Raw genomic sequence first — 12,700 nt, forward strand, 5'->3', positions numbered from 1 at the left:
CGCTATTAGGATTTGTTTGTTTGACTTTGCACACAACATCATAGGTCACAGACAAATGTGTGAGTGTGCTGACGTGTGCATCTACCTATATTTATACATGGGTGAGTATGTTCGTATTTGCGCGTGTGAGCGCACCCTCTGTTCCCAACCAGGTAGTGTTATATTGCAGATGCCCGCAGTGTGTGAGGGGTTGATGGATGTGTGGAGTGGTGTCGTTTCTCTAAGCCGGATGCGTAATGAACCCTGCTTTGCTTCTGAAACATTTGGGCTGATTGATTACAAACAAAGGCCATTTAACATGCAAGGGTACTGCCTCTTAACAATGCAACATAGCTTCACAGATGAGATTACACATATAGCGAGAGAAAAGACACCCTGCTTTCTGTCTACAGCGTACTGCTTGTTAAATTACAGCTACGCTGTTATCAAGCTTCCCTTCAGCCCGAGTGAGAGTAATAAAGCTGCGTGATAATTCATGTACAATTTTCTCATCTTTATCTTACGCTAGTGCTACAAATGAAACTCACACTTTTATAGAAAGGAGCATATGGAACTGTATTTGTTGCTGCAGCTTTACATGTTTCTCTTTTATTTCCTTTTCTCTTTCCCTCCGCCACTTCGTATTCTATTTTAACACTCACTAGATTTTCCTCTTTCAGTTGCCCAACTCTACTCCTTGTTAAGGTGGAAAGCTGATGTAACTTATGGCTGTTATTCTCAGTATCCTGGGTAATCCAAAAGGCTCCGGTCCTCCTGCTGCTTAATCAGACCACTGTTTGTTCACTTTCCCTTTTCCCATGGTCTGGTCTGCCAACATAAACCAGCCAGGCATTAATGAAAAGCAAAATCTGCATCTTTAAATTCAGGCACATGCGAGTTTCAGAGGAGCATTGAAAGGGAACTTTTAAGGCCTCTAAAGACAATATCCATTTATGTATGACTGTGTGTGTGTATATATATACTGTAAACTGGGGACTATCCTGTTCCCATTTTGTCTTTGTATGTGCCCTCACATTGTTTTCCTTCTGTACCCCTTGCAGGGAGCCTCTCTAACCTGCCTCATTTCAGTCATTGCAGGAGAGCTGCAAAAGCCTCATGCTAGATGTGTGTGTGCGTTGTGAGTGTTGTGCTGGCCCTGAAGTGACACAGCGAGGGTATAAATAGAGCAGGCCCACAGATCACTGTGCCAGACAGAATGTGGCATCTGCTGTGCAGTGAGTGCAAAGTGTTTGAGAGCCTCTAAACTCCTCTCCATTCCTCTTCCCTCCCCTCTCAGTCTCTCATCTTACTTCCTCCTCCGTAGCCCTGTCTGTAGAGTCCCTTCCCCTCTCTCTCTTTACCTTTGTCATCTTTCTCTTTCCTCCTCCTACTATTCCCTTTCCTCTCTCTGTCTCTTGGCTTCTGTCTCTCCCTCCCTCTGTCTCGTTTTCCTTTTCCCCTCCCCGTCTTGCATACTGCCACACATCTGCTGCTATGTGTTGAGTGTTGTGGAGCAGTCCCATTTTCAATTTAGGCTATAAGATCCTATTTCTAAACACACAGAGGGAACTGGAGAGGAGAGAGAGAGAGAAAAAAAAATTAAAGTAGGAAAAAGTCAGATAGTTGGCCCTGCAGTGGTTAACATCAAAGCCCCAATTTCATATTTATTGTGGTTCACAAATTCCTCTGCGATGCTACACATGTTCCATGTAAAAACAATTTAATCTCATGGGATTATGTGGTGTATTTGTGAGGCAATCTTGAGCGGGACGGGCAACTCTGTAAGCACCGGAGATAAAAGCAAAGTCATTGTGATGCTCTGCAGGTTATTTCCCACCCAGAGCCGATTATCAATCCTACTGATTTAGCGATTCATTTCCCTACTCTCAGCAAAGCCATTACAAAGTGACGGTAACCCCTCTGCCCACTCTATGTCATGTGATGCAACGTACTGTAGGATATTATACAGGAGTGCATAATGCAAACAACCGATTCATACTCTACACCGACATTCCCCCTGTGCTCACACACACACACACACACACACACACACACACACACACACACACACCACTGGAGTTCAATTAAGGATGATTTCCTTCTAGCGTCACTGTACTTACAGTATTCATTCATTCACCAGTTTTTTATTTATTTCCCAGAAGCACACCACTTAATCTCATAATCAGCTTTTGCTGTGACTAGTGTTGTATTCGCTTAAAGACAGGGGACAAACAGACCGCACAAGTACACACGTGTGCGCACGCAAACACATACACAATGCATACACACTGTCAACCAAATTAATAAGCAGCTTAACTGTCATTAGATTTCCATTTTTAAAATGATTCATCCATTCTTTTTGCTTCCCTCCCCTTTTTCTTTTCATCGTATATCCTTCTCCTCAGCTGCCTCCATGCTCTGTGACAGGTAGCCTTCCACGCTTGTTTGCTGAGTCGGCGCTATGTCCACCCCCTGGCAGTCCAATAATTGTTTTAAGAGCTGATATTGGTCACAGGCAGTGGGGGACTTGCAGCAAGAGGCAGTTAGAGCGAGGGGCTGCCATCAGGAAGATGGGGAACTGTCCAACTGTCAGTCAGAGAACAGCGGCAGGTTATCTTTTCATCCTTTTGTTTGCTCGCAGGCAGTGTTCTCGCCTGTGAAGACGAAATTCAATCTTCATCCTTTCACTCACTGTTCTTCCTCTCCGCTCCACACTACACCCACCCTTTTGCAAAAAAAACCCCATTCTCTGCTTCTATCCTTCCGTTAACCCTCTCATGTTCTCTGTCTCTCTGTCTTCTTCTTTCTCACCTCTCTGTGAGTCACATCGGCATGACGCACACAAAAGATTCTCCGCCATTTTGTTGGCCTCGGGCGTAGTTGTTTGAGTGAACATAGTGTGAGTGTTTTTCGGCTTTTAAATCTGTAATTACCTCAGCGAATGTGCCAAATGCAGCCTCACTCCTTCATGTACCCTCACCCTCTAGTTTACTCTCTGCTGGGGAACAGAATACGGTTCACGGTGCCACCTTTTGACTGACAGGTGCTGGGTTACCTTGAGATCAATGCTAGACACAAATGAAGCCTCAACATGAAAAGATAATAAGAGGTTTGTAATGGGAGAGGCTTTGCTTTAAAGACCAGTTGTCAGGTTTCTGTGGGAAATATGTTTCCTATTTCTTTTCCAAACAAGAAGTGTGTGGAAACCCTTAAATCATCAGCACAGTTTGACAGCCAAGTATATTTCTTGTATTTCTTGCCCAGTTGGAACAGGCCAATCTTTAACTATTTGAAAGTGTCTTTTTATTTTCCTCACATGCTCTGCCTATTTCACTAAACACACTCACCTTAGAGTTGTCTCTCTTTCATTGCTTTGTAATCTGAGCCCCAAACAATCAAGCCTCAAAGGGCACCATCTTTGGATTTGGAAGGTTTGAAGGCCCTCTGGCACGGGTATTCATCCTGAGAATTTTCCAGTGCCACATCACTGCCAGGATGCCATACGTCAGGGGGCACAGAGGAGCATTGTGACACGGCACCCACGTTTAGGGGCCTGCTAAGAGGGACCACAGAGGAAAACACTGCATGTCATTGTTATGTAGAGCCAATGATCTGCTCTGTGTCCTCCGCTATGATGTCATGGCAGACAGTGGTCCAGCTGTGGCCAAGCCCGCATGACTAATGAAAGAGCCTGTTAATCTCAGCATTGTGTGAGCTCTTACTTGAGTTAATTCTTGCATGCAACTTAATTTTCATGTTAATTTCACTTTGCAGCCACATTTTTATTTACACGTCTTTCTCACTTTCAGAGTTTTGGATGCCGGCGACCTAGACACGCAAGTGGTGTGCTCTCTACTCTGTGACTCAGTGGCAAGTACGCACTTGTTTGCTATTGATGAAACACAGATGTAGCAGGAAAATGAGCATGTCATGAGTAAAGCCAAGACATAACAACCTCAGACAAACCTCCCATTGTGTTTGACTCACTTTTTTCTACCTCTGAAAGAAGAGAGTATCAATCTATATCCAACAGCTCTTAACCAGATTAGGGCCGAGCTACTTTACAAAACAGAAAATCTTCTGTTAACTCAAGACATAAAAGTCCAGACACATTAGACTATTTATTTGAGAGAATTCCCATGCCACAAGTTTAGTAAGTTTTGATTTAGTTACTTACGAAACATGACAACACAAAGGGTTTTAATTTCATGCAGGGGCATTCGTCTATGTGCAGCATTGTGATAATAAAGCAGATTTCTCATGTGGAAAACTTTTTTCCCCTCGCCTCTGCCCTATGATAATTGGCTTGGTATTTTAGTGACTGCATTCTACAGTAAAAGCAGAGCCGCTGGCAATCCAGAAGAGCGCCACATCTTTGGTGTCAAGATTCACAATGTTTTGCATAGTCTGCCTGTGTACACTTTAAGCACCTGTGCTCTGTACTATTTTTGTGACAGTTGGTGGAGGCCAAATAGTGTATACAACATTATGCATAGAAAACCAGACCCGCAATGATGGGTCATCATAATTTCAGACAAGAAACATGAATTCACCTTTAAAAGAGACATAACCTGACTGTGGCAGGTAATTTGTGCTATGTTATATTTATATTTGGACTGCTGTGCTGCGTATGCACACTTGCGACTACTTGACAAGAACACTTTCCTATTATATGCAGCTCTGTTCTCACAGTCCATTACCAAAATCTTTTAGGGCATAAATCCAACAGTAAGTTCAAGGATGGCCACTTCCAAAGATAAAAGCTAGTCTATACACAGATCACCTATCTAAGCTTGCAGATTGAGTTTACTTTCAGCCGACAGACCCATCGAGGACTGGAACACAGGTCCAATCCCAATGACACGTATCCACAATTCACTGTGTTGTAGAGTTCATGATAGAATAAATTAATACTCCCAAAAAACTACTACAAGAAGAAAATATCCATGTGTGCCCAGTAGAGGTGTGCTACCACATCTGGAACCAAATGTTATGTTTATATAGCTGACTGGAGATATTGCCAATCACATTGTGTGAGCTAAAAGAAATTGAATGAAGATGCACCTATATTTTCATTAGAAGACTGAAAATAATGAAAATTTCATTTTTGTTTTTCACTTTAATACTAGTGAGGTTTTGTATAAAGCATTTTACTTTATTTTGCCTAGAAACGTGCGTGTTAAAGAATTAGTGTGTATGTTTTAGTGGCATCTAGTGGTGAGGGTTGCGAATTGCAACCAAAAGCTCACTGTGCATTTACTTACTCCTTGGACAAAATAAGTACTTCATAATTAGTGTATTAATTCTAATGGCAATTGTAAATTCAGCAGTAAAAAAATAACTTTGTAGCTTTTCTCCATGAGGTTATAGATTATATCAATTTAATTTATAAATCCAAAAACAAAAAGGTTGTGAAAACCGTCAACATGGTCCTCTTTTAATATCATTATATAATACATACTATCCCGGCAAAGTTTTTATGTTTTATGTCTTCTTGTATATTTGTATACTGTTCTGTATACTTCTTTATGTCCCATGCACACTTCATTTCTCTTTTTGTAATAAAGGTGTGGTGGAACAGTGGATGAGACACATGCCTTTGATGTGCGACCTCTGACATATATAGAATGTAATGTAAAGATTTAAGGGGGGGGATCAGATTATTCCGACACCACGTGAATGCATCAGTCACCACTCATCCCTCCCTTTGCAAGCATGACGGAGAGGCTCCAGTGGCCGACGCGCTTTGCCAGCTCTTGTGCTAAAATAATATGTCTGGTCCTCTATATGTCTAAATCTCACTTCTCTTCTTACTTCAAACAAACCAGTCAACTATTACTACTACTACTTGGGGGTGGCAACAGGGGATAAGACAGATATGTGGTCCGATTCTCCCTGTTCCACATCCATCAGTGTGTCCCTGAACAAGACACTTAAGCAAGACCTAGTTGCTCCAGAGGTGTGCGACCTCTTGACATATATAGTTTTTAGCAATTGTAAGTTGCTTTGGATAAAAGTGTCAGCTTAATGAATTAATGTAATGTTCTTCTTCTTCTTGTATGTACAGAGAAATGGCTCGTTCTAAGGTAATAAATACATATCAGTTCATTATGTAAGATTCTTATACAGCACTAAAAACATAGTTATGTATATTATATTGCATTTCTGTTAATAGATCTTCCTAAATATTACTCACTGAACCTTTAAGCAACAATCAATCAATCTTTATTTATATAGCACTTTTCATACAAATACATGTAACACAAAGTGCTTCACACTACAGAGGCATTTCAGAACAATAGTTTAACAACAACAAAAAAAAATAACATCCCTGCCACCCCCTAAAAACTAAAACCCCAGGACCCCAGAACAAAAAGCACAAAATTCAGTATTGTATAAATACCATATACAATTTCAAAAGAATAAAATACTTAAAAGTCTAATAAAAGGAGAGGAAAATACTGTGCAGGTGTTTTTCCACCTCCAAACTGTAGCTCAGGCTAAGCGATATGTTCAAAACAAGTTTTAAAAGTAATCTGTCTATACTGCCTGAAACTCTTCCCATGTGTAACCAATGAAAGAAAGGACTACTGATGTACGATACATTTCAATTTGCTTTAGGAATACAAGCCTAAGCTTAATTGTTTCCACACACTGAACTGTGTAGTGAGAAATCAAAGTCATCACATTACCTGCACTGGATGTTTGATTCTGAACAAGGTTATTACTGTCGTCCCATGACACCCTATTTCTGCAGCCCTGAGCAAAAGTGGACCGTGATCCCCGCAGGAAACTGCTGGTTGCACATCACTACCCTAACGACTAGTGGTGTAAGACAGTTACCGTGGTTACAGAGTGTGTGTAAGAGGCTGATAAGAGCTGTGTTTGGAGCAGGGTGTAGGCTGGGATGGGGCACAGTGAGGGAAGATTTGCCAAGGAAGTGATGGTGGATTCACCGGTTCATCCGCTTTGTGTGTTTGGTCCCACTTCATGCCTGACTATCCATCTGATAACATACGTCAAAGGAAAGTCTTATAAGTGAGTTTCACTTCATCGAGACATGAAAAATACTCAAGTGCACAGGAGAGACTGAATGGTAGAATTGTAACATACTTACAAAATAATTTTCTCTGAGATTTATATAAAGCTATATAATAATAGAAAAGAATTAAAAGTTGCTTCATTGGTAATATACACAAAGTGTCATAACTGAATAGTTTGGTTCAGATAACCCACTATCTAACTACTCATTCTGCACATTTGCTTCCTTTTAATCTTGTCCAATGTATAACCCGAGTTTATAAAAAACAGACATGAAGCAGTACTCTCTGGGATTATTGATTAAATGACTTATCGATGGAAGGCTGCAGCCCCAAAGCTGGATATTGATTCTGTGTTTCTAGGAAATAGAGGAGAGGGCCACAAAGAGAGTTTGTAACTCATAATAGCATTACATGGGTTAAGAGAAGACTGAATAATGTGGTGCTATCATCTGTGATGACCTGTACAGCTCATAATCTAGGTAATGCATGCACAAACACATGCACTCCGCTTTTTTATTCTCATGGGGGATGTTGACTCTATTAACAGCGTGACAATGAACCCCAACTGTAGTCCCCTGAAGAAGCAAGGGCCAGCAAAATTCCCTCAATAATGCCAGACGTGTGAAACCACACAGCCTTGTGAGTACACACTTCAGTTCTTCAAATCTAAACAGATTCACCCAACCAACATTGTGGCATTCTTCTTGGCCTCCATCCTCTCTTCCATACTTAACTACTAGTCTACATATCCCTTACAGTAATGAATCAGTGCTTATGTATGTATGTATGTATGTATGTATGTGTTATTCAGATAACCAATGGCTGTACTCTTACATTTTATACTGGTTGTCTGATTTTTTTTACCATGTAATGTATATTTACCAATATAAGAACATTTGGCTGTCATTGATGATCGTATGCTGCATGATATAAAGAATGTCTAATTTACAACTGCCATGGTCCTATAATTGACCAAATAGAAGTAGAAAAGCAGGTAATTTCTACAATTTGCACAAATGTAAACTTATATTTATTAAAATGAACAGTCATGTCAACTGTTTTCTGGACACAGAGCATGCCTTATTTGAAAGGGGTTAACTTAAACCTTTCATTATAGTGCCATTATGTTGTTTACTGAAGTGTACTGACGCGCCATATTTGTTGTTAAATTAAACGAAAGTACCCAATTTCTATAGACTAAATATTAGAAATGCCTAGATTGTATAGATTGCAAGAGCACCACAAACTGCAGCCTCATCAAGTTCAACAAAAAGTGAACATAAGAACCTTCATATAGGAAGGATTTATTGCAAGACTGTTGTATTAGATTTATTAACAAATTAGAATTAGTGTAGTTAATTTTTATTAATACAGTCAATAAACTGTGTATTTTAATTCGTGGCAAATACTGTGTGTAATATGTCTATGAAGATTCTCAGTCATCCAGGTCATAGTTATCCAACGCAGGTTGAAATCAAGGGCAACTGGACTTGGTTGAAGATACTGGAAGACGTTTCGTCCCTCATCCAAAGGACTTCTTCAGTTCTGACTGACTGGCAGGGAAACTCAGCTATTTACCCTCAGTGGGGTCGTTGGCCAGGGTCATCGATACCGCTGGTTCGTTAGTGTTCCTTGTTGCTGTGACGACAGTCGTTACAGTCGTTAAGACTACCTGTGGCCAAGACTGAACGACCATCGTTGGTATCTTCACCTGAGGCCAATATGAAGATACCAACAATGGTCATAACTGGATAACTGTGTGTAATAATAATAACAACAACTTTCCAGCTTGATGCACATTTCCACAGTGAATTTGCTTTGAGTACATATTTGTATTCTTGAGAGAATATTGTAAGATCTTGATTTTACAATGACTTGGATGACAACATTTTTAGAAAAGGTTGGTCTATAACTCTGCCCTTCATATGTGAAAATATTGTGCTTTTTCCTCTTCCCTCACCTGTATCTCACTGCTCACTGCCTCTGCCACTGCTCAGTTTTGACAGCTGCCCTTCCCCTACCTTGCCCTTCAAACACACACACAAGGAAAACAAAACATCACTGGGGAAGTACGGCATCTCACAAAGCAGGATTACTAATTTAGCTGGCTGACTGCACCCGAGTAAAACCCAATGCATATCTGTTTACTCCAGCCCATGTTCCAAACTAGGGTTTGAAAGGGTTAAAGTTTTATTCTGCAAAGTTTAGTTATCCAGCTTCCTTAGACAAGCTTTAGGAATGCACAAACAACGTTGCAAAAGAGCATATTGATTCTGTTTTATGTTGCACAGCTATGACAGGTTGAGAGAGTTGTGGAAAAGTCAAGCGCATCCAGAGATTGAACCAGAGGGCAAATGAGGAGCTGGGAGACGGAATGAAATACCAACAGATGAAGGGGGAGGAGGGGAGAAATGCTAACTTACTCCAAGAAATGCTCCTCTGACAGACTGGTGCTGTTGCACTGAAGGACATTTCATGTTGAGACCAACGACTGACCTCATGCCAATAAAACAATGTTAAAACTGAGGCATTAGGTAAGTGTTTTCTGTCTGTTCTGCTTGTCTGCCAAAGCTTCCTCCCTTCACTCTTGGCCGGCATTTCTGAGAGCTTGATGTGCTTGTGTTGCCAACTTCCATGCAAAGGGATTCCTATTCTAAGCTGTAGAAACACAATTTAGGTACACAAATATAGCTCCTTTCGTTATAATCCCTGGGTAGGAAAAGAATCAATCAAAGTTCCTTTTAGTAGCCACATATTGTATTTATATTGAGTGTGTATTCTAATGAACTGCAAGTCAATGAGCCTTTTAATTGTTGTCAGTTTTATGTGGTGTGAAAGATTATGCTGCTGCTTACTGTTCAGCAGAGTTTAATGCCGTGAAAGATTTTAAAATATGTCAGGTGACCATTTCACTTCACCCACACACACCATGTCATGTGGTTCAATAGTATAAGATCGTTTATGGTTGGAAGTGATCTTGCAAAACAATTTGTGCCCTCAATTCCAACTACAACTCTAATCAGTGTCGTACATCTGTTACGATTAAATGCTCTCTGCAAACACAGTTTCGGGTTTTAATCGTCACATCAGTACGGCTTAAGCAAGTCTCATGCCAATGCGAATTTGGTTTTGCAAGTGAAATGTGTTTTCATTGAATCGTCCTTTCTGTTCATAGTCTTATAATACGTCTTTTCTGGTGGCGGTCGTTCTGTAAGAGCATTCCACTTCAAAACAGCTCAAAGACTTTAGCAAAAACAGCATCATCATCCATATCAAGTGGAAGCTGGAGGCTTACTTGGAACGTGATTCATGGTTATTTATGGTCTGCCTTTCAAATCAGAGAAACGGGCAACAATTATTTGCCAAATACTGCTTGTGTGAAGCTCAGCTCAATGGCCTCTTTAGATCTCTCTAAAGAGAACAGCTTGTTTGTCCTCATCTCTCTTTCTCTCTCGCCAGATTTCTAATCTTGCTCCATTGTCTCAGTGCTGGTTTTTGGAGGGTAAGGACATGAACAGAAGGGGAAAGCAGACATCATAATTAGAAACTCCCCATTAACACTGGTGTTAAAATTTACAATTTGTTTCCTCTTCCAGCTGAACCCTTTCCTGTATTCAGATAATAAATGATCTGCGTTTGGCCTTGTAGCTTGTAGCACTTCCTTTAACACCACTGAAACGCTCACTGGGAAAATAGGATTGGATTTTGTGATATCAGCATATTGCTTTCGTTCACTTTGCCAAATCCCCAAAGGAAGACAGGACTTTCATCTCGTCCCCAGATACTGCCATTATCATTATGACAACTTTTTGATGATTACATTTGAATCACAAAAATAATCTCTGTTTTAAAAAAAAATAAGTCTCAAATCTCACTGAAGTCTTAAAGCAACTATTTCAGATCTGTACAGTAACAGGAGTAGCGGTCATGCTCTTTATATAATGATCTACTGGAACATTCTTACAAAGCAATTTCATGTTTTTTCATTGCTTGAAATGGCTGAGACCAAGTTCATTCAATCTATTATAATAATGTTCATAAAATAAAACAGAATGAAATGAAACCATTTCAACAAGTTTTATATTGAAAACTACAAATACAATTGCCATTTTGTTTACATAAAAAATAAAATAACAGCAAATACCTGAAATGAAAATCATCTAAGTGTGCATTATCAAGATTTTATATTTTATATTATATAGGTAATACAATGATCCCGTGGACAATTACATGAAAACAAATAAGTCTTTAGAAGACAGTGATAGTAACTGCAATGAGCCCAAAAGCTGACTGTAGCGTTTCTAGATATGCTGGTTGGTTGACTGAACTGTGTAACGTGTTATCATGTGCAGTGGACGAATAGACTCTGCCGACACACGACGCACACAGCAACAGAACAACGTGTAGCGTTTTTACAAGATCAGCAACACTGAGAGCTTCAGTTTACACGCTGTTAGCAAGTCAGAGAGACAAACCAAAGCTAAAAGTTAACTCACCCTGCGTTCACTAGGTTATTTTCTTCAATAAAGTTTCCCTCAGCACTCTCATAAAAACTAAAATACGACCGGACTTCAGAGTGACTGAAAAATCTCCGCAGCGTTGTCTTCCACAGTGTTGTCATTGACCCAAACAAACCCAACATTGGACAGTGTTTGCCGTGAGATTATAACAGTGCGGTTAACCGTACCCAGTTATCGTGTTAATTAAAATGTGTACGGTGTCGGGAATTTTACCATGGTTTACCGTTAAACCGTTAATCGTTTCACCCCTAGTTGTAAGCGGGTTATTACGACCCATATGAAGGATTAATGTTAAGTGGCAACATCTAGTGGCTGTAGTAATTATGACGGGAGCAAAGGAGGAAGTCCGGTGAGGTAGTATAAAGAGCGACAAAGTCTTTCACCCGGGTGGCCGCTGTTCGTGTCCCATGTGAAAACAAAAGTCAACGTGGACATATCCCAGTTTGAAACTGAAAAGTAGGGGTAGGTGATCAGGTCAAAAAATAATATCACAATCTCTATAATCATCATGATCCATCTTTTTTTGAAATGCACTGTAGACTATTGTCATACTTGAAATAGCCTATCAGTTTCTCCATTTGCACCATTTCAAAATAGTAATTAAAACCTGAGTTTAATTTAAAGTAAATAAAGTAAAATAAGTAATTAAAATGTAAACAGGAGCCAAAAGATAACTATCATAAAATGACACTTTTCCTTCATTCAAGCTCAAGTTGCATTGTTGACAATACGTCAACCAAGGAAGAGCCATGTTAAGGCTAATTGGTCTAATCAGCATAGCCATCTCGTTGGCTCTCGTTGGTTTGTTCATTTAGCGCAGATCCGCTAGTCAATGAGGTCAATTGAATTTTGGAAACACAAGTCAGAGGACATTAAATATTGCGATCTCTAAGATTCGCCTGGAGATCATCTCGCCCTCCAAACAATCATGCTGTCAAGTCGAGTGCAGAACTCCTCCGCACCAGACAAACTGAGTGACCAAGGAGTTCTGCTCTGATGCACTTCGGTCACAGTCTGTCAGAAAAAGACACTATGAAATACGATCAACCAAAGAACGTCAAAGTATTCCTTGAAAAACAAGCCCTGGACATCAAAAGACTTGAAAAGATGCCTTAATGACAAAAAGGTAGCATTCCTCAGCAGTGACACTGAAGGTGT

The 12,700-nt window shown here is 40.1% G+C and overlaps 1 long non-coding RNA gene across 1 annotated transcript; it reads right to left on the reverse strand.

Moving 5' to 3' along the window:
* Positions 1–6,181: 6,181 nt before the first annotated feature.
* LOC119893557 lies at positions 6,182–9,550 on the reverse strand. Its single transcript, XR_005442818.1, has 2 exons — positions 8,983–9,550; positions 6,182–6,985 (listed from the first exon to the last, which is right to left on the reverse strand). It is a non-coding gene; the product is annotated as an uncharacterized LOC119893557 (long non-coding RNA).
* Positions 9,551–12,700: the final 3,150 nt, after the last annotated feature.

The sequence above is a fragment of the Micropterus salmoides genome, unplaced genomic scaffold, assembly GCF_014851395.1.
Source record: "Micropterus salmoides isolate LMB-PRFRI ecotype aquatic unplaced genomic scaffold, ASM1485139v1 Ms_hic_scaffold_8, whole genome shotgun sequence".
Taxonomy (NCBI): Eukaryota; Metazoa; Chordata; class Actinopteri; order Centrarchiformes; family Centrarchidae; genus Micropterus; species Micropterus salmoides.